Below are 21,552 nucleotides of genomic sequence, written 5' to 3'. Positions count from 1 at the left end.
TGTATGTTTTTGACACTTTTCTTTAATTAAAGGTGCTAATAAAACTGCCCTGACTGTCTTTGCTGTTACCATGGCCAGGATGGGGTAAACACCAGCAGGGATCAAGGTAGATCTGCCAGTACTGTACTGATGTAGGTATGGTCTGGAGTGCTGTCCCATCCTATGGTCAGGACCATTAGACCAATTGCTAGTGCTGGTGTTGATGATGGTGTCATTAGTTAGTACATGATCCAAGCTGAAACAGGATCTGTGGTAGACTTGGCTATCATCCCATTAACCATCCCATGAGGCCAGGTGAATCGACACAGAGGCAATGGTTCTGTGTCAGGCACTAGTGATGCTTGAATGGACAAAGCCAGTGTATTACAGCAACCTATGGGTAGGCCCATAATGACTCCACCATCTTGAGATGCAGAAAGGCAGTGCTGGTGTTGTTGCCAGTGCTATGGGCCTTGATTGCCATGCACAGATTCTATGATTTAGGCTGCAGACTCAGTCAAACATAGCATTAGGGTGCTTGTTTTGGGGTGTAACATGCAGTACATATGTTACGCAGCTCATGTGTGGTCTGCCTAGAAGCATAATGACCTCCTACATTTACTAAGTGGCACTCTACAGCAGTGGCACAAATGCACCAATAGCATTGCTAGGTGACATTGTGAGATCCATCACTCTAACCAGTCTATATGTATTGTGATGTAGCTGCTCCTTCACGTTGTTCAGACACATCCATCTCTGTTTTGTAGCCCTCCTCTCGGGAACAGACTGCTTCACTCTCATCTAATTTTACAGTACTCTAAGAAGTGAAATGTACACATCTAAGTACAAAACTAAGAACTAAATAAATAAATACATTAAACTAGCAAATGAATGGGATTACAGTTTTTGTTATACTTTATTTTCTTTTTACAATGAAAGTGGATTTTCATGTATTTGTTCAGTGACAGTGGTTTGTTGAAAGTGCCTTCTGTTAAATGAAATGATCTGACATTGTCACTTAAATGTATGCTACAATGTACATTGTCAAACAGAATGCAACCCCCCCCCCTAAAAAAATCATCATTGAATAAGTTAATACTTTTAATGGTCTAAATTTACTAATGCTGTCTCATAGCAGTCAACATCATTTTGTTATCTTTAAGCATACAATAACTTGAGTAATGCACCATACATAAGAGAATGCATTTATTGTTAACATTTGAAGTACTCCAGCAATGCAAACTGAAGAAGTACTGAATTAATATTTTCCTTTGAGTACATTTTTGAAACCTCTTAAACTATCATGCATATTAAAGAGACATATAAAGGCTCTATGATAAGTCTGTGTTTATTTAAGAAACTGTAACTCAAAGGTTTTAACAGATGTGAGAAAATATTAAAAGCAGTTGAGAAGCATGGTGTTCCTTCACCACTTACTGCTTATATACACAAGCACGTATGTGGTCTGATTTTAAGAGGTAGAACGCATTCACCACACATAACTTGTTGACAATAAAATGATTTATACATGTTTACTGCAGTACTGGTCTTTATGAAAGAGCTATTTTGCTAGTTTGGGCATACTTAGTTGCTTTAATCTTTCTCCCTGAAGTGTATGTTAAGATACAATGTTTAAGTCACTGTTTAAGTCACTGACCTTGAAACAACATTTGGTATAGAGTTGAATGAGATATAGATGTAATGTATCCTGAAGCAGTATAAACAAAACTCCATCTGTTGCTTTATTTGATTTTGAGATGCAGTGATAAATGTTGAAGGTTACTTATTTCTGATGTGTGATTATGGCATTGCTTTGGTTGCCAGAGTATTTGTAAAAGAATATAATATGAACAAATAACGGATAAAAAAAATTCACTTAACAGAAACAGTCATCGCTGAATCACTCAGATGAGAAGAGTTGAGTGGCTATTTTCCTGGATTACTAGGACATGTTGCAAAATACTTGGTTTTCCTTAATATAGGCCATATCTTGGATATTAGTGAGATATGCAGCAATGTTGGCCTTCCTTAGAAAAACAGCAAAAGTCGAAATCTGACCAATATTTTTGCAATTAAGTATACAACAAGAATTCACACGTATCAATACTGAAAGCTAGCAGCCCATAACAAAGTCAACTTTGTAACCTATATAATGTATACATTATTTTCACATTAATGTTATTATGTAATCTCAACAAAACAATGATATGCTGGATCTCCCCTTTGCAAACTTGATAAGACTGCAATTACTTTTTTTTGTTTTTTCATGCTAGTGTACTTCCTACATCATAATGTAGAGAGGGTATTTTTTGGATGCTTGCACACCATCTTGTTCCTGATCTGGATCAGAAATTCATTACAAAGTTTATGAGTTTCAGAAGTACAAGCTACAGCTTTTGTACATAGCAATTTGCAGTTCCAAACACCAAATATAAGCTGCTCACAAGAGGAGAATGCTTATCAGACAGCATTATGTGTAAGCCCATCTATCTGGCTAATTCAAATTTAGTTTATGACTCTATTAACCTGTAGATTAGCAACCTTAACTATTCGTCATAGCTTAAAGGTAGCACAAAATGAAATGCCTATGTCTGTTAATAGAGAAGTAGTTTGGAAAACAGTCCCATAATTTGGGTCTATATCACATCGTCGAAAATTATTCTATTTAATATATAATCATCAAACCCTAATTGTTGAAGTCCCTATTCAGTGAACAATCTAAACATCAAAGTGGAATTCATTGAACTGTTTTAGATGGCCATCCTGAAAAAATTGTTGAGTGACTGACATGCCAACTAGCCATGATTTACCCATTACCTCACTGTAGTACAATCTCAGAGTTGGTATATTTAATTTGCAGGAGGTGTGTGTGTGTGGGGGGGGGGGGGTGCAGCCCTCCTGCAAAAACTTAAAAACAGTTTACCTTTCTCTGTGTTGGCCAACTAAAATATTTCTGTGAATTCCAGTTCGATGTTTAGGTCATTCTCTGAATAGGGACTTTGACAATTAAGGCTTGACCATTAGGCATTTAATAGAATAAAAGATTGATGATGTGATATAGACCCCATAATTCAGATCGATTTATGGCACTGTATTGCAGAAATGTCAGTAGGTGTTTGTCTAAATAAGGGAACAGTAACTTTAGAAGCTGAAAGACATTCTGGACTATAAAATCAGATCAGAAGTACACTGCAGTCTTTTCTGACACTGCATAAACTGGTTGTAAGATTAATCCTATGAACAAAACAAAACATTTAATATCTATTATCTCAGTAAGTGCGACAATTCACTAGATAGCAAGTAATACACAGACTGCTGATTGACAGGGATACAGCAGAAGTTGAACATACAATGTGACAAGTGATAGGAAACTTCCAGAAGAATTTCATCAGAAAACCTTTGTGGAACATTGTGTGCATCAAGTATGTATGCAAAGCATGCAGCCAATGAAATTAAGTCCCTTTCCCAATTTAAATGTGACAGTGGCCATAACCGTCATAGAAAAGATTGATGACAGTAGGTTTATGAAGTGCAGTTCTGACTAAAATACTTTCTTTAATGGGCATGGCCTGACTATTGCAGAAAATGGCAGTGCAAACATATGCTTCATCTCATATCTTCAATTCAAAGTGTATGTGTGTTAAACTTTAGTCAAAACATCTTGGAAAAAGGTGGTTTAGAATTTAACAGTGTTTGGCAACAGTCAATTGCTGGGCAAACAATACAGATGGTAAGATTAAACACATATTAAGTAAAATCGACTCCCTTATGCTTGATATGGAAGTAATTTGGTAGGTGGTAGTAGTGGTGTGGCCCAAAAATTGAGATTCTGAGAGTGGCTACATTCCTAGTGGAAAATATGAGCAGCCCATTGGAAGGTAAAGTAAGACAGCAGGAAAGGGAGTTAAAACTGATGGCAGCATCTATAGACATGACACTTATTTATAGGTATTATGATCTGGAGAATAGGACTCATAGACATAATTACAGAATTACCGGCCTAAGGGAAAGAGTAGCCTGGGAGGACATTGTGCATTTTGTGGAGAGGTGGCTGAAATGTCTTGTTGGAAAAGCTCATGGACATGATTGCATTATAGACCTGGAACATAGTATTGGAAAGAGAAAGATGGGAGGATAGACCCCAGTAGATTATTGCACATTGTCACTCATACAGGGTTAAGGAATAGGAAGAGTTAAGTAAGGGCCCAAATGGCCAAGCTCCAGGAGTACTGCAAGGGCATTCCAAGATCGAATTAAGGAGGTACTTCAGTCTGTTACTTGAAATGCATGTGGTATTAATAAACCCCATTAACAACAGAAAAGTCTTGATTAAGCTAAGGACAGTGAGAATGGACATGGTAATGCTTCAGGAAAAGAAGATGTTGGTTTGGAGGTAGGGATCTGTAAAAGGGGTCCTATTATATCATAGAAAGAACAGTTCATCAAACAGCATTTTGAACATCATTTTATTGAAGATGCCACTCATTAAACTGTTTTTATTGAGATTTCATTATGGTAGGGTTTGGGACATTTGTCCTTTCCCCACTCTAGTGTAATTTCGTAGTTGATATATATAATTAGCAGTAAAGGGGGGGGGTTCGATGAATGGCATTTCCAATGAAGTGACATTCATTGAAGTGACAGTTTGATGATATGATGTCGACCCCTGTAAAAAATGGGTTTTTAGTGGGCAGTGGTAGTATGTTCTGAGAGAGTAAAACAGCATTATTTGGGGACTATACTAATCAGTCCCCAGAAAAAGGTGAACCAGTAATGAAGTAGAGAAGTACAAACCAAACAACTTCAAGCAAGAAAAAGTAGTACTCCACACCGTCAAAATCTTTTTAAAAAAAACAACAAAGCTTTCGGATATAAACTAACCTTCTTCACTGTCTTACATACAATGACTACAAAAGCAGCATTTATAAATATAACTTAATCACATCATATGACACAGCAAACCTATCAACAACATCAATTAAGAACAACAATTATTCTTTTAAAATCACAGTATCAATAGATACATATATCAAACTCACATAGCTAATATAAAACTACTTTTTCTTCACTTTTGTTGTTTACATTTCAAGACTGGTTTTAGTGTAACCTGTTTATTAGGACCTGGGTATTTATCTGCTTCCAGTTGAATAGATACATATATCAAACTCACATAGTTAATATAAAACCACTTTTTCTTCACTTTTTGTTGTTTAAATTTCAAAATTGGTTTCAATGTGACCTGTTTGTTAAGACCTGGATATTTATCTGCTTCCAGTCAAATAATCCATTCATAATCCTTCATATCTACACTGTTAATTAAATCCCCACGTCTAGCATTTGGATATATCACATGTATAACTCTAAAGTTGAACTGGTGTGTATCATCAGTTTTACTAATGTGGTAGGCTAAAGAATTAGTAAGTACTTTCCTACGAATCTCAGACCTGTGCTCTATTATCCTGTCCTTTAACCTTCTGACCTACTTTCCAACATAAAAACCCAAACATTTATTACATGTGGCAAGGTATATAATAGATGGTGTATTACATGTTGCAGTACAGTGAAAAATAAACTTCCTGCCATTTGCAGGATGTACGAATTCAACTGATTGATTTATACTTGAGCAACAGGAACAGTTGTGACAAGGGAAAGTTCCCTTTTTCTTAAAAGTAGGGGCAGATCTATTATTTAAAGGAAAATCCTTATAACAACTTCTTTAGGTTACTACAATTACGATAAGTGAACATAGGTCTATCTGGAAGCCATTTATCATGGCCTGGTATAGCCTTTAGGATATTCCAATTATTCCTAATAACATTTTCTATTGTCTTACTAGTCCTACTATAAGTCATAATATATCTTAAAGGTTGTGTTGAGGTTGAACCCACATCACTAGGGCCAACATTCGCCTGGGTGGAAAAATAGGGCTTCACTTTTGAATCCCTCAACTGTAGGGCATCCTTCATAGCCAATTCTATCTCCTCTATATTATAGTCCCTTTCCAAGAAATTGTTAGTCATTTCTTGCATCTGTACCTCACAAACCTCTGATTTAGTATACAGCCTACTGGCTCGTAAATATTGACTTTTAAGGACACTTTTAAAAGTTCTTTTGCATGCATACTCTTATTATGCAGGTATTTATTTACCTGTACATATATATATATATATATATATATATATATATATATATATATATATATATATATATATATATATATATATATATATATATATATGTGTATATGTCTCCAATGTCTCTAAACCAGACCCTGTCATTTGTAATTTAACATCCAAGAAATTTAAAGAACCCTCAGAAAATGTCATTTCAAATTTAAGGAACTCAACAGTATTATTTAGATATTCATAAAAATTCTGCAACTCCATAGCACTACCATGCCAAACCAAAAAAATATAATCCAAAAAACGTTTATAGAATGAAATATTTGATGCATATAAATTAGCCTCACCATGCACATTAGTCCTCTCCCATTTTCCTAGGGTTAAATTCGTATATGTATTGGCCACAGCAGTGCCCATAGCCATTCGAGATATTTGATGGTATACCTGCTTATTAAATATAAAGATATTATTTTCCCAGACCAATTCTAAAAGCTCACACATGGTTTCAATACATCTAGCAGGGAGAAACCCATATTCTTGTAAAATCTCCCTTATACAGTCAATTCCATACACATTAGGAATCATGGTAAAGAAAGACTTTAGATCCAGTGTTACCAAAAGGAAACGGTCATGGGCACTGCCATCATACCAGCTATACAGCTGGGTTAAGAGATCACCAGTATCCTTGGTGTAACTAGGAATATGCTTTAAATAACCCTTTAGGATACCCTGCAAATATACAGGTATAGATTCTATCATCCATCCCCTGCCTGATACTATTGGTCTCATTGGGGGGGGGGGGGCAGGGATTTATGTGTTTTGGGGAGTCCATAAAGTGCAGGAATGGTTGGGTGTGGTACACTCAGGAAGTGGAATGTATCAATATCTATGTCACCCATCACCTGCAAATCATAAATGCACATATTTATTTTACTTATCATAGTATCTATTTCTTATTACCAACAGGTTTAAAGGTCTGCCTATCTAATAACAATTCGGTTATAGATTGTAAATACTGTTCCATGTCTATTATTACAATGGCACCTCCTTTGTCAGCTTCTTTTATAATTATTTGATTATTATTTTGTAATAATTTCAATGCCTCAGATTCTTCAGCAGTCAGATTATATATTTTTTTTTAATTTTTTTTATCATAAAGATCACAAATTTGCTTTTCAGATATGCTATTAAATACACTAATAACAGGGTCACTAATAGGAATAAAAGTGCTACTCCTTTTAAGATGGCTACCCATAGAGTTGCCACTGTCCTTAAATATATTCTTTAAATTCAGACTCCTTGAAAATAAACTTTTTACAAGAATATGGGTCTCTCCCTCCTAGACATATTGAAACCATTTGTGAGCTTTTAGAATTGGTCTCGGAAAATAATATCTTTACATTTAACATGCAGGTATACCATCAAATATCTGGAACGGCTATGGGCATTGCTGTGGCCAATACATATGCAAATTTAACCCTAGGAAATTGGGAGAGGGCTAATGTGCATGGTGAGGCTAATTTATATGCATCGAATATTTTGTTCTATAAACATTTTGTGGATGATATTTTTTTGGTTTGGCATGGTAGTGCTATGGAGTTGCAGACGTTTTATGAATATCTAAATAATACTGTTGAGTTCCTTAAATTTGAAATGACATTTTCTGAGGGTTCTTTAAATTTCTTGGACATTAAATTACAAATGACAGGGTTTGGTTTGGAGACATGTATATATAAAAAAGATGTTCAGGTAAATAAATACCTGCATAAGATGAGTATGCATGCAAGAACTTTTAAAAGTGCCCTTAAACATCAGTATTTATGAGCCAGTAGGCTGAATACTAAATCAGAGGTTTGTGAGGTACAGATGCAAGAAATGATTAAACATTTCTTGGAAAGGGGCTATAATATAGCGGAGATAGAATTGGCTAGGAAGGATGCTCTACAGTTGAGGGATTCAAAAGCGAAGCCCTATTTTTCCACCAAGGCAAATGTTGGTCCTAGTGATGTGGGTTCAACCTCAACACAACCTTTAAGATATCTTATGACTTATAGTAAGGCTAGTAAGACAATAGAAAATTTATTAAGAATAATTGCGATATCTGAAAGGCCATACCAGGCCATTAATAAATGGCTTCCAGATAGACCTATGTTCACTTATTGTAACTGTAGTAACCTAAAGAAGTTCTTATGTTATAAGGATTTCCCTTTAAATAATAGATCTCCCCCTACTTTTAAGAAAAAAGGGAACTTTCCCTTGTCACAACTGTTCCTGTTGCTCAAGTATAAATCATTCACCTGAATTCGTACATCCTGTGAATGGCAGGAAGTTTATTTTTCACTGTACTGCAACATGTAATACACCATCTATTATATACCTCACCACATGCAATAAATGTTTAGATTTTTATGTTGGAAAGTCGGTCAGAAGGTTAAAGGACAGCATACTAAAACACAGGTGTGAGATTCGGTGGAAAGTGCTTACTAATTCTTTAGCTTAATATATTAGGAAAACTGATGATACACACCAGTTCAACTTTAAAGTTATATATGTGATATATCCGAATGCTAGCTATGGGGATTTTATTACCAGTGTAGATATGAAGGAATATGAATGAATTATTTGACTGGAAGCAGATAAATACCCAGATCTTAATAAACAGGTCACATTAAAACCAGTCTTGAAATTTAAACAGCAAAAAGTGAAGAAAAAGTAGTTTTATATTAACTATGTGAGTTTGATATATGTATCTATTGATACTGTGATTTTAAAAGAATAATTGTTGTTTTTAATTGATGTTGTTGATAGGTTTGCTGTGTCATATGATGTGATTAAGTTATATTTATAAATGCTGCTTTTGTAGTCATTGTATGTAAAACACTGAAGAATGATAGTTTATATCCGAAAGCTTTGTCGTTTTATTAAAATTTTTTTTGACAATGTGGTGTGCTACTTTTTCTTGTTTGACTATACTAATCAGGTCAGGGAGAAATGTGTGGAAATCATTATATGAATGGAGGGGGGGGGCAGGATTCACCATAGATAAAACTTCAGATTTAGGCTTGATTGGATATTGTTCTCCGAGACTTAGAATGTTGAACAGGCTGGTTTATATGATAACATTCTGAACCTTGCATGACAAAGTGAATAAGATTGCATAGGATTGTGTCTACATGTAATTAACCAGTTTACATTGAGCACATATAGTTATTGTGGTTTATGTATTTTGTTGGGTTTTGTATTATTATTATTATTATTATTATTATTATTATTATTCATTTTATTTGTTAAAGAGGTAGGCGCACTGGACATATAGTCCCTTTTCAGGAGTGAGCTGAGAGCAATGCCTGCTTAAGTGACTTGCTGAAGGTCACACAGGAAGCAAATGAGGGCTCCTATACTACAGGACCAACAGCTCATAACCTTAACCTTTGCACCAGTTGCCAGACTAATAATAATAATAGTAGTAATAACAATAAAGAACATTTAGAAAATGTTTTTCTTTTTTGTTTTCAAAGACAGAAAGTGTTGATGAGTCCCATTTAAAAGAGTTGGGTTTATGACAATGCTTCCCTATTAAATAAATGATTGTTCAAAATTTTGAACACTGCTTTATCGACAACTAAATGTCTAAACATTCAAATCCCAAACAGGTGGAACAGCAATGCTGGTCCACAAACAAAAAAAAAAAGAAAACCCAAACACAAAATAAAGTAGGGGGATTCGCCCCCCCACTCCTCGATGTGGGGGTGCTGTGCTCCTCACACCCCCCTACTTAAATACACCAATTCCGAGATTCCACCACAGTGGAGGAAACAGCAAAGTCCTGAAAACATCCCAGTGATTTTTTTCCCTAGGAAAAAAAAATTGCTGTTCCATGTCTTTGGGATTTGGCCTTTTCAACAATAAGCTGTCGATAATGTGGCGTTCGAAATTTCAAACGTTCATTTATTTAATATGGAACCTATGACAACCTGTCATGATTCTCAGTCTGCTCCCATCTATAATAGATGTTCTGTATCATGCTCTTATCAACAATCAAATCCATCAAAAACAGCAATAGAACAAACTATTAAAATACTGAATTTATTTCAGAGACTCAGAAAAGACAAGACTGATTTTGCCTGAAGAATGGAAGCCTTGTCAGTTATTTAAGTACAATTCTGGTTGTCAACTGAAATTACAAGTGTGTTTTGACATGATTTAAAGGAATAAATCAAAATGCATTAAGTAACAAAAATATCTCAACAAATAATTCAAAATAAAAAATAAGAAATAAAGATACTCTCCCAAGTAGTTCTATTGATCTTATAGTACTCATAATGATATTGTGTGTCACAGATTAAATAAACATAACATTTTTGGATCTGAATTAAAAATAACTTATTATACAAATAGTGGATCAGTCTCTTGAGTCCAAAAGTAAGGAACTGTGTCAAAAGCTTTGGAATATATATGAAAGGCATAATATGTGAGAGAAAAAGCTGCACATGACCACAATACCTAACTAGTTATGACATGCTAACTGCACCAGAATGGTGCACAGATCTGTGAGAAGCTTTAACTAGCAAACATTCTATAAAGTCAAATTTGTAAACAAAAAAGTAAATGCTACGTCTAAATTAATTCAGTATGTTGCAACTTAATTATTTGAGCTGAATAATAGAATAAAACATACACAATGCTAGTATTCCTAATCTATGATAGTTTCCCTGCAATAAAAAAGAAAAAAAAACATCATGTAGCTTCTAAAATAGACAGCCATGGTCTTGCAGAAATAGTTCAAAGAAAATAGATGCAACTAAATACCTGCAACTAACAGCATCACTAAAAATATACAAACGGTTTCATAAACATTGGGCTAACTAATATGTTGCAGAGCTAAATCAGAAAATTATTCTACATTAATTTTGTAATTTTAGTATCTAGCAGACATATACCAGAGTCTCATGATTCATCATTAAATAAAGCTTTTTGTGCATAAGTGATCTATTTCTTGGAGAAACGCTGAATATTTTTTGACATGATAATCTGATGAAGTTGTATTTTTGAGGGAATCTACTAGTGTATACATATAAACTTGTCAAAAGCAGTCTGGAGAAGCAATATTTCAAGTACCATACTTAGTCATAAGTTAAAAACTCTGTGATTTAATTGTTTAAGAATTATTGGCCAAGAAAATAAAAACTTTGACCGAGTTTTTCCAACTGTACTATACTATCTCATTTGCTGAACACATTAACAATGAGTGGGTATATGATTAAGCATCTTGACCTTACCAACAAATAATCATTTATCCTTGTACCTTTTAGATGTACTCATGCAAGTAATCAAAAAATGTTTTGAGATAATATGTAGTCTTTAGCTGAATATGTAATTCCCAGGAATTTTAGCTTTTGAACAACTATGATTGGATAACAGTGTTTCACAGCTTTGGTAATAAGCATTAACTTTGATTTATTTTAATTTATTTTAAAAGTAATATATTCTATAATATACCCAAGAAGTTTAAGTTTTGATTAGTGGAAAAACTACTGAGAATATTTCCAATAATAAATCATCAATACAAGCTATGACTTTAACTAAAAAGTAATTTATATTTACATGAGTAATTTCCAGGTTGACATTTATATCTTTCAATGTAGGATCTAGAGCTAAGACAAAAACAATAGGTGGAACAGGGTCATCTTATATGATACCCTGCTGTTTGTTATACTGAAAATTTGGAATGCATTTGATTTATATGAATATACTATTTTATTCAAAAGAATAATGCATGGCTAATGTTTAATAAATAAGAAGGAAGTATCAAATGGTTAAGTAGTATGCATTCTGTATTCGCAGTTTATAGAGCTAAACACTTTTTTTGCATCCAATGAACAAAACGGTGTTTGCTGCAATGAGCTATTTTTGCTATTTTTATAATATAGCACAATAACAGGTGAAATATGGTTAGTCATTGTTATTTCTCAGCCTTGGATAAAATACACCTAACTTTGATGTAAATTCTTCATTATAATTGGCAAGCCATTTCTACCGGCTAATTTAGATGTAATCATGTGATGTGTATTCAGTGATGATGTAGGGTGATAATTAGGTGGAGCTAGCTGATCATTATCAGTGGTATTAATTAAATCCCCTGTTGAATGAAAAAGTGGAGGTTCTGGAATAAGATATATGATTACTTGGGAAAATTTCATGGGAAATGAATTGGAGCCTAGAGCTTCATTGTCTGGAAATGAAAATATTATTTCTTCAAATAGGTTAGCAAAAGTTAAAAATCAGTAGAATAATCCAAGGTTAAAACATGTTATTCAATAATTTTAATATACAATTTTATATCTAGCAAAAAGTGGCTCATTTGACTTGGTTTTCATCCATGTTAAAGTTATAATTTATTTTGTAATGTAATCATTGGCTGCATTTATATAAAACAATTATGGGAAAAGAACCATGTACTTTTACTTTAAGATCACACCTTTTACTGACATCATGAAAATCAGCCAGCCAATCTCCTTTAAGGTTGCATGCCAAAGAGGTAGATTTTTCCAATGGTCTGCATTAATCATAACTAACCCAAATCAACTGATCTGACACTACTAACGGTTGTTATAGATTATCCATCTTTTGTCTCTTGTATTACTTTCTTTTAATGTCAACTGATACAAAATGCTAGCTAGCTATATATGCCTTAAAAGAAGACCACTGAAATGCAGACGAATTTTGTCCTGAATATTAATAGCCCAGGAACCATTAATAGCTACCTTAACCTCTTTTTCACAAATCATTAAATTCTTATAACTGATATAAAAAGAACCTTTATTTCTCCATTATGTGAGATGAAGTTCTATCAAAAAAATGTACATGGTCAGAAAAGCCACATGATAAAATTGTCATACACATTTGCAAGAAACAAAAAATAATATGTTCTATCTGGCTTTTTATACTTAAGATCTAGATGCATATAGCCTTTGGATAAGGGGTATTTATATTTCCAAATATTTGTTAAGTTCAATTACTCTATGCAAATTATTAAAACATTCCTTTTTCTTTTCCTTACTTATCTGTACAAATCGATATTAAAGTCACCAGATAAAATAAGATCATCCTTAAAAACAATAGACAATGTGAAGATCTTCCAAAATTATTTCATATCCTGAAGAAGGAGCAAGCATAAGTCTTAATGTAAATTAAAATTGTTACAGCATTTGCTAGATTAAAATTGTTACAGCATATACATTTGCTAGATTAAAATTGTTACAGTGTATACATTTGCTAGATTAACAATGTCACAGCATATACATTTGCTAGAATTAGTCTAGCACTAATGTCCATATAAGGGCCCAAAACTTTATGGCAAGGAGAAGAAAAATAAAATTGTATAGAAAATAGTTCCTGAACATATTAGTTCTCTAACATCATTAGCAGTATAACTAAGACAGTTATAATTGCTATCCAAATAATATACCTGTCTATGGGAAATCCAGTTTTACTTGTAATCCACACAACTGGTCTTTTCTTTTTCTTGTTGTGCACACGTTTGTTCCCTTGTACACTTTGCTGTTGAATTGAAGCCACTGAAATATATGTCCATGCCTCTCAATGTACCTTCTGAAATGTTACAATCTCTCTCTGATCTTCTTGCTACATGTGCTCATCTTGAATCACTCCTGGCTTGGAACTTTCACTAGCTGCATATGGTCCTTGTAAAGACATAGCAGAGCTAGTCCATACAGCCTTTGCTTCCTCCTGCACAAAGCAGCACTTGATGACCTCACTGTAGCATATCACTGATTCATCATTGGGCTTCTTGTCCTGTAATTGTTTTACCACATTGTCTTCATTTAGGCTGTATTCTTGACACAACAAAAAAATCCACATCATTCTCAGTAACTTCACTGCTATCAACATTTTGTCCTTCACTTCTTGCTCTAATATCATCCATCACCATGGATTTCCTCAGCCTGTCTACTAGAAGCCCTCTGGAGTCTGCTTTCATAAAGAGTAGGAGTGGCCTGTTGCCCTGGATAAATTTCCACTGGACAATATGAATAAGAAACTGGGCCTCACTTGAAATAGGCCAGATATAATGGGCATATTTGGCTAACAATAAATAAATATGTTGCAGGTACACATGAAAACACACATAGATAAATATTTACAGTAAGGCTCAATGATGAAGAGAAAACATGACCAAAATTAAGTAAAATAAAGGTAGATAAGTAATAAAGTAAGAGATAGATGTACAACTAACTAACTAACTGAAATAGAGCACCTCTGTTTATCATTCAAAATTTAAGAGAAACTAGCAGGGCAATGCGGATTATTCCAATTATACCAGGGCTGATATTGTGAAAAATATATTCTGCAGAACTCATAAAGCATAAAATAGACACTGTTTATGCAACCATGTCTTAAGCTGAGAATGTAGAACTATGTGCGTTATAACTTGTCATCAGGAAGCTCACTATTATACAAATATTTTTCATATTTGCTTTTTAGCTCAGCTTATTCAACCTCATACATCCTTTTCACACTTACATTTTTAATTATGCTTTTAGAAACCAAAAGTACAAAATGTTGTTATCCTGTGCTGACTAATGTAACATTGATGTGTGATGTCCCTATGTTTGCCTATCTGAAGATATTATTTTATAGTTGTATGCACACTATTTCTATAGCGTTATTATTAAATAGCATTATAGCAAATCAAAGGATGAGGTAAGGTATCTTCAAAATATAATTTGTGGATTTCAGTCAATCTGATCCTCTTTCATAGCATGCGGCATTAAAGTGCACTGTTGCTAAAAGGTTTGTGTCATAACTGGAGGTGAGTTTGGGGAACTATATTTATGATGTGATTTGGTTGAAAATTAAAAAAAAAGGCCAATAAACAGCATGAAGTAATGTGCAGTGGAATTCACCATGGGAAATGAAGTGTGTATCAGTCATCCAACACTAAAATAAGTGATTTACAAGTAATAATGATAATGTAAACACTTTGTGATGATCTGAAGGATGTATTATATAGCAGAGGTTAGGGAGCACAATATGGAGATGGCGGAAGCCATAAATTAAAACAGAAACCATTGAGGAACTTTGGTGAAAAACAGGGACATAAAGGAGAAATGTGACTTTGTTCTGACTGAGTTGGAATTATTAAAAATAGTGACAAGTGGACTTGGAAGATAGGTCTCATAGAAATAACATGTAATTAATTGGGATTCATGGAAAAGAGGAAGGCTAAGATTATAGCTGTATACTCAAGAGAATTTGGAGTCTGGACTAGTTTATGTCACACAGATAAAGATAGAAAAGGCTCACTGACCATTTGCTCCAGGTACAAATGAAAATAATAAGCAAGCATGGCATATCTTGGTAAGGTATGAAACATAACTTTAAGACCAGATTTTGTCTTTGTTGTGGAAACAGTGGAAAATCTGCAAAGAAGGTGATAGGCTTATGCCTTTCAATAATGACTATTGGTCATACACAAGACAAGAAAGTGTGCAGTTCATTGATGCTATGAGAGAGTGCAGAAGACCAAATTTAGATAATATTACACATGTTGATGAGGGTGGAATAATTAAGCTATGATGAGAGTATACGTGGTTAACTAAGGGGGTTATGTTAAGACATCTTACAAATGTCTTCACCTGCTCATTGACTAACTGTATAGAGAAAAGTGCATCTGCAAAACTGGGATGGCTGTTTTTTTTTGTGTGCAGTAGGTCAGTTTATTATTAGAAATGTCTCAAATTGCATTGTATGTAGGTTTGTATATATGTTTGGAAAATCAATTAGTTCAGCTGTATTACAAATTCTGCATTCAATTTTCCAATTTTTCTGCTGGAGAAATAAGTAGTATGTTTTAAAGGGCACAAAAGGCCTATAGTTTTTATCAGTGTATCTTAATAGGTAAGCATAAGAGAGCTAGCAAAGATGCAATTTATAATATATATAGCGGATGGGTTTGTAACATAGAATGTACTGCTTTTTATAATTCAGTTAAAGGAATAAAATATTCACCTACTTAAGAAAGATTCCATTTTTGGATTGTTGGTTTCTAACAGATACACTTGGAAGATGAAGAGGATGATTTACTTAAGGCAACTCAGAGTGTGAGATTGGCTTTTTTTCTTCAAGAGGTTAAGAAGACAGAGTGATGACACTAGTTTCAATGCACTACTCTATTTCTGGCCAGGGATTTGTTAATAGATGCAAATGGGTGTTATTTGGTGAAATGGGATATGTTGGAGCAAATATGGCAATAATCGATAATGTTTGTATCATGCCTAGAAACACAGAGTGAGAAGTTTCAAGGAATGGTAAAGAATATGATAGCATTCCAGGAGGAAATTGTTGTGAGTTGGAAACTAGAATGCTTTGATAAGTGTGGCAGAGGTGAGAGGAGGGCATGGAATGTCTTTTTTGTATGGATAGGGAAACATATACAAAGGGTAAGAGGATTACATCAGTTTCTGATGTTAAGTTACCTTCTGAACAATGTACATATTATTCTAAGAGGTATTAAGTAAGATCATGCATACATAAAATATATGTAAAGGATGAACATGAGTACTTAACTAAGGAAATAAAAGTGCACTCAGACATGGTTTCAGATCATGCTTTATTAGAAAGCAACATTGCAGTCAGAGGCATAGCTACGGTGGGGTGAATGGTGCAACTGCCCTGGCTGCAAAATGTTAGGGGCACAACTGGCAAATCCCAATCATTCTTCAATGCATACCAGCATTCATTCTGGTATTGCATCTATGGTCAGAAATGAAGCATTGTAGCATTCCATGAGTAGCATAAATTGTAGCCAATGCTTGTTACAAATGTAGTAAGCAGTTTTCTACAGAAGCTTAAAGAGGGAATGGATATTTTTTTTTGTTTTTTGATCCTTAACTTAAAGATGAGGAGGACAATAGATCAAGGGACTTCACATGTTGCAGGAACAGCTAGCTACACCTCTGACTGTAGTTATAGTATATTCATATTGGGAGAAACATTGGAGGTTTTTTACTTGCATTTGAAATATGAAACAATTATTGATTGGTGTAAGAATGTCTTCAAGAGTAACCTATGCTATTGGGAGTGGAACAAAGGCAGATAAACAGAAGCTGATGATAGAACAGGAACAACCCCTGATAATGGTTAAAACAGTGGTTTGCTGATATACAACTCAACCCGTAAGAGACTACAAAGCAGCTGTGAATTGCAAATGAGATTTTATGAAGGAAATCAAGAAGTGGGGAAGAAATTAAAATGGTAAACCAAGAATTAGAACAAACAGTGGTTCCCAAACTTTTCCGATTCTCGGCTCCCTTGCTGAATCCAGGTTTTCCCAAGGTGCCCCCCAACACAGCACTCATAAACTGCATATTATAGGGCTTTGTCAAACCATAAAAAAATGTACCTTTGACTAAACTCTTACATCCAACCCAAATAAAATTGCATGTATTTGCACCCTTTCAAACTCTCTTAGGGATCACCTTCCAAAACATGTAAGAAGAAACTCATAACACAAAAAACATCACTACAACTTTTACACAATTTAAGTAAGGTTAACAATGACACCTTCATATCCAGCCTAAAACATTATAATTGACAAATACTAAAATCTCTGCTCCAGGATGAAACTGTCACTCATTTCAATGAAACCTTTCTCAGTGTGCTAAACAAAACAAGCATCTATCAGATGCAAAACAGTAAAATTTAACTCTGCTCCATAACTATCAAAAGTCATAAAATAACTCTTGTGGCTAAGAGATAAAGCCTGGAAGGTCTAGCTTCTAAGGAAAATACAATCCAATCTACAACATTTTCAAGAACTACTACAGAATCAAACCAAACTACACATTAGAGCTGGTAAGAAACCTATTATACTTCTCTTCAAAATACCCACTAAAAGAATCCAAAACTGTTCTGGTCCTCCATAAATAATGTATTTAACCCTGGCAACCCAGCTGAGCTGCCTCCTACCAGTGCAAGCCATGTAGACTCCATTGCCATCCAATTCAACACATGCTTCATTGAAAATGCATCCACTCTTACTAGCAGCCACATATCAGATAAATTTAAAACACCCGCCAACAATCCACACATAAAAATAATTCAAAACTATAACAAATTAGTTTTACACGTAACAGTTCAGAGACTTGTTATTATATTACTTTTGTTGTTTCCAGAAACCAGGTGAAAATAAAGGTGTCACTTAGCCCACAACCCACTACAACATTTGGAGAGAGCATTCTCCTCAATGATTATAATCCAGCATGAGACAGACTTTACCTTATGTTCTTTCACAACTTTGCTAAGGCAAGGATAATTTATTCTGTTGAGTCAGTGAACAGACCTGCTGTCACCAAGCCCCTTTCCTCCCCTGCATGTAGACATAAACTGGCCAGGTTACATTGAAAAACTATACATGACTACCCACTATTGCTTTCTTCAAAATGATGTCAGCTCAAACAGCACGAAAATGAAAAAACAAAAGAAAAAAATAGTACATGAAGGGTATTAGTTCACGGTCCATCTGTGAGGAAGCCACGGCTCCCCAGGCCATGGCACACACTTTGAGAACCCCTGAATTACAAGGTTTGATGGACAGAAAATATGAGTTTTTGCATCAATCATTGAAAGTCCAGTATTTTTTATAATTCACCAGACTACCAAAACGTAATAGCAGTGAGGCTGAATCAACAGATGGTGCAGGGATATATTGCACAAGTTAAAAGTGAAGATGTTATGGTACTTAATAAGTATTCTGTAATGATAGTGGAAATATTTAGGCAAGATTGTATGCAGTTATACAAAGCAAAAGCAAAATGGGATGAAAAGGGACATGAAATAATACAATTTTTACAAAACCTGAGGTTACCAAAAATTGATCTAGGGAAATTAGAATAATAACATAATTATCATTTACAGTTGTTAATCATCATCACTATCTGAAGAAACCACCTTTTGCCAGGGTATTATGCCAACTGTCACCATATTTCCTGACTAAAAGCCACATTCTAAACTTCCTCAACAGTCATGCCTACCTGTCTCAGATCTTTTCTCACACAATCTATCTGTCTTTTGGCTAGAAGTTTTTATCTCTTCCTGCTTTCTTCCTGACACTCCCAAAACTTTTTTACCCAATCATCACCAGTTTGCATGCGCATGTGACTTAATCATTGTAATCTGTTCCTTTTGACTTTCTCTTTAGTTGGGATGACTTCATTTAGCTTCTGCTCTGACAACCTCATTTTTGTGCCAGTCCCACAGTGCATATCCTGCTGTCCATCTTAGGACCCTCACCTTCATCACCTCAGGTTCCATTAGCTATTTTGCCCTCACTGACCAGGTTTCTGTGCCATGAAGAAGCATTATCCAATGCACTATTGCATTATAATCCTTACTTTTCAACTTGTTTGGTATTCTTCTGTCACAAACTACTCCTATCACTTTGTGCAGGGTTGGCTGCAGTGCCTGTCATTCAGACTTCCCTTCTTTTCATCCACAATTCCCTGATATTTGATGCTGTTAACCTGTCCCACTACTTTTCCTTCCATCTCAGTTTTAAGCTTCTTCTGAGTCTCCAATTTGCTGTTGTAACCACTGTTTTGTCTGCATTGAGTTTTATTCCACATGCTTTCAGTTTTGAATTCCAGTCTACTATTATTTGCTGAACTTCCTTTTCAGAATCTACTTATAATTCCATATCATGTGCATGCAGCAGTTTTATTCTTCCATCCTTTCTGTCCTGAAGCACATCCACTTCAATGGGAACTCTCTGTTTGCACTTTTGTCATTGTGTTCTTGTACACAGCCTACATTAATTCTACAAATGTTTCTGTGACTTGAACCATCACTGTACTACTCAAATCATCTTCCCTGAATGTTTTCTCCATGTTAGGAATGCCCTGTTGGACTCTTGTCTCATCTCCACTTTGTTTTCTGCTATATGTCTCACTGCGAACATTGAGTTAGTTGTACCAGTCATCTCCCCTCTTACTTTATAGAACTTTGCCTATTTACTTATCAGTCACCCCCTGCAGTGTTTTCATGCACTGTAACAGGAGTTTAATACCTCTATACTGCCCACAACTATGAACATCCCCTCTGTCCTAATGCACTGGTATTAAAATTCTCATTCTCTAGTCTTCTTGGGTACACATATCCCTCTATACTATAATGAATACCCTCATAGGTTCATAGGTTCATAGCTTGGTACTAGGCTATCGGCCCTAGGGCCTATACAAGCCTAGCCATAACAATTCCCTGGCTATTTCTTCCCACACTATTTACTTCCCTGGACCCCTGTCTAGCAGGGCGACTGACTTGATCAGGAGTCATTTTCCCCTAATGTGCCTAACATTTTGATCATATCAGGAGTGGTTTCATCTGATCCTTCTGTTTTATCTGACATCATCTTCCTTATTATATTCATACTTCTTCTAGCTGGGTTCTCCTTTGTTTTATTGTAGGCAGCGCATGCAGAAGTACAGCTTCTGGATGGTTTTCTTCATTCAGTGTTAATTTTTTCTACCCTTGATGTTCTCTTGATTAATGCACAGATTGTTGTTAGCATCCTTTGTAAATGGAATTTTACGACTATCTTCTTTATCCTTCTGACATTACCTTGCATTCTGATAGTACTTCTTTGTGACATCTATAGAGCTGCTTTCCAGAAACTGGTAGAACTGCTCTGATGTCTTGCTATTTGCTATGGCAATTGCTCTCTTAGCCTCTTTGTTAGTCATCCAGTATTTGTTCCTATGCTGATACATCTTTTCTAGTTCACATTTCTTCCTGCATTCCTTTCTTATTTTGATAATTGCCTGGACTTCTGCAGTACACCACCAGCTTCTCTTATGTATCTTATTTCCATACATCACTTGGCCACATATCTGTTAAATCATCTTCATAGGAAGGTAAATTTACATTTAAAGGAGTTAAAGGAAATCACAAAGGCTTAGGCAAAAGTTAAGACACCAGGAAATTATAGTTTCCTAACAGAATTTTGGAACCTATAAATAGCAGAGGTATTATCTAGCTTAATGTAGTATTATAGCATCATCAGGAGGCTGCTGTGATTGCATTATGAAAGAAAAGTAAAGACCCAAGTATAACAATCATTGAATAGAATATGGGCTGGATTCATGAATGGCTAATTTCTAAGCTGCTATCATGTGTGCAAGCTGTTTTGTATTCATTAAGTGTCTCTACACATTGTGTAGAGTCACCAAACAAGGGTAAATGGCAGAATATGCTAATTAAAGCATAAGCAGTTGAATTACATGCAAATGAGACAATACAACATGGCAGAGCCATTCGGGAAGCTATCAAGTAACCCTGTGGAGATGGTGTAGCCCTTTGCCATAAACACCAAACTCTATTAGAATACAACCACCATCATACTTAGAAAAAAATGCAATGTTAGGGGCTGCTGCTCTCT

The sequence above is a fragment of the Protopterus annectens genome, chromosome 8.part0 (genome assembly GCF_019279795.1).
Source record: "Protopterus annectens isolate FY-2018-M chromosome 8.part0, PAN1.0, whole genome shotgun sequence".
Lineage (NCBI taxonomy): Eukaryota > Metazoa > Chordata > Ceratodontiformes > Protopteridae > Protopterus > Protopterus annectens.
This window is presented reverse-complemented; position numbering follows the sequence as displayed.